This window comes from Zosterops lateralis (assembly GCF_965231275.1).
Source record: "Zosterops lateralis genome assembly, contig: HAP1_HAP1_SCAFFOLD_456, whole genome shotgun sequence".
NCBI classification, from domain to species: Eukaryota; Metazoa; Chordata; class Aves; order Passeriformes; family Zosteropidae; genus Zosterops; species Zosterops lateralis.
The window spans coordinates 1-2,522 of record NW_028154246.1 but is presented as its reverse complement, the minus strand read 5'-3'; the positions used below and the strand labels follow the sequence as shown (position 1 = coordinate 2,522).

At 46.8% G+C, this 2,522-nt stretch overlaps 1 long non-coding RNA gene across 1 annotated transcript; it reads right to left on the bottom strand.

Moving 5' to 3' along the window:
• Positions 1–934: 934 nt before the first annotated feature.
• On the bottom strand, positions 935–1,955 carry LOC310923852. The gene is made up of 2 exons (XR_014592704.1): positions 1,791–1,955; positions 935–1,479 (listed from the first exon to the last, which is right to left on the bottom strand). It is a non-coding gene; the product is annotated as an uncharacterized lncRNA (long non-coding RNA).
• Positions 1,956–2,522: the final 567 nt, after the last annotated feature.

The window sequence follows — 2,522 nt, the reverse complement described above, 5'->3', positions numbered from 1 at the left end:
AACTGGGACTGAACTGGGGAGAAAATGGGATTGAATTGAGGCTAAACTGGGATTAAACTGGTTTCAAACTGGGAGGAACTGGAGAGAGACTGAGACCAAACTGGGGCTGAACTGGGACCAAATTGGGGCTGGACTGGGAGGAACTGGGACTGAACTGGGACTGGGGCCAAACTGGGATCAAACTGGGACTGAACTGGGAGGAACTGGGAACAAAGCGGAGAAAAACTGGGGCTGGACTGGGATCAGACTGGGACCAAACTGGGATTGAACTGGGGCCAAACTGGGAATAAACTGGCCCCAAACTGGCCCCAAACTGGGCCCAAACTGGTGCAATCCGGAGCCCAACTGGCCCAAACTGGATCCAGATGTGTCCGGGGGTGGGGGAGGGGCGGGGCCACATCTGGCGCGGGGTGGGGGAGGGGCGGCCCAGGAAGGAAACGGGGGGGGGGAGGGGCCCGAACTGGTTCTCGCGGCTGTTACTGGTTTATACTGGGAGCGGCCCCGGGGGGAGGGGCGGCTTTTGGCGGGAAATTCCCGTGAAATTCCCAAATTTCCCGAATTTTCGGGGTCAAATTTTTTTGGGGGGGGATTTTTTGGGGACCCCCCAAATTCTCCCTTTAAATCATCCCCCAAAATCCCCCAAATTTCCCCCAAAATCCCCCCCAGAATTTCCCAAATTTACCCCAAAATCCCCCAAATCCCCAAATTCACCCCAACAACCCCAAATTTACCCCCGAATTTCCCAAATTACTCCAAATTCACCCCAAAATCTTCCAAATTTACCCCAAAATCCCCCAAATTTACCCCCAAAATCCCCAAATTCACCCCAGAATTTCCCAAATTCCCCCCAAAATCTCCCAAATTTACCCCAAAATCCCCCAAATTTATCCCCAACCCCCCCAAATTCCCCCCAAATCCCCAAAAAACTCCAAACTCTGGTTTTGTCCGAAGCTTTTTTATTGGCTCGAGGCTGGAAAACTCCTGGAGGGCCCCAAAATCCCGGGATTTGACCCCAAAATTCCAGGGGGACACTTGAAGGTCTTGACCTCGTTGAAGGGACCCGAAATCCTCAGATTTTATCCCAAAAATCCTGAGATTTGAGCCCCAAATTCTGGGATTTGAGCCCAAATTCATTTGAAGATCTTGACCTGGTTGAAGGGCTCTGAAATCCCAGAATTTGAGCCCCAAAATTTGAGATTTGAGCCCCAAATCCCAGAATTTCAGCCCCAAAATCCCAGGATTTAAACCCAAATTTTGGGCTTTGAGCACAAATTCATTTAAAGATCTTGACCTCGTTGAATGGCCCCGAAATTCTGGGATTTGGGCCCCCAAATTTTGGTATTTGAGCCCCAAATCCCGGGATTTAAACCCAAATTTCAGGATTTAAACCCGAATTTCGGGATTTCAACCCCAAAATTTGAGATTCGAGCCCCCGAATTCCAGGATTTCAGCCCCAAAAATCCACATTTTCATCCCAAACTTCACTTGAAGATCTTGTCCTGGTTGAAGGGTTTGGAAATCCTGGATTGTCAGTCCCCAAATTCTGGGATTTGAGCCCCGAAATTCCAAGATTTAAACCCGAATTCACTTGAAGATCTTTCCCTGGTTGAATGGCTCTGAAATCCCAGAATTTCAGCCCCAAACCCCAGAATTTCATCTTAAAAATCCCAGGATTTAAACCGAAATTTCGGGATTTGAGCCCAAAATTCCAGAATTTGAGCCAAAAATCCCAGGATTTCAGCCCCCAAATTTTGAGTTTTCAGCCCCAAACTCCCAAGATTTAAATCCACACTTCACTTGAAGATCTTTCCCTGGTTGAAGGGTTTCCCCACGTGGCTGAAGTCGCCCTCCCACAGGAAATATTCCGTCACCAGCGTCCGGCACTCGGCGCTGTCGGGGTCCAGCCGCCGCCACGAGTACGACTCGTAATCCACCTGCCAGTCCGGGCACAGCTGGGGGAAGGGGGAAAAAATGGGATTAGTGACAAAGAAATGGGATTTTCCGTGAAAAAATCTGAGATTTCTGTAAAAAACCCCGTGAAAATCTGAGATTCCTGGTGAAAACTGCAAAAAAATCCGAGATTTTTAGCAAAAATTATGAGAAAGTTCAGAATTTTCAAGGATTTTTGGGGAATTTTAAGGGGAAAATGGGAATTAGTGGTGGAAAAATCTGGGATTCATGAAAAAAACCACGTGGAAATCTGAGATTCCTGGTGAAAATCGTGAGAAAATTCAGAATTTTCAAGGGTTTTTTGGGGGAATTTTGGGTTTTGGGGCTTGTAATTTTCATGCAGAATTGGGGAAAGGGGGGAAAAATTTGTGTTAGTGACAAAAAAAAGGGATTTCCTGTGAAATCTGCAGAAAAATCTGGGATTTTTGAGGGTTTTTGGGGAATTTTGGGGATTTTTGAAGGACTGGGACTTGTAACCCACCTGCACAAATGGGGAAAAACGGGGAAAAATGGGGAAAAACGGAGAAAAATTGGGAAAATTGGGAATTAGTGAAAAAAAAAAAAAAAAAAAG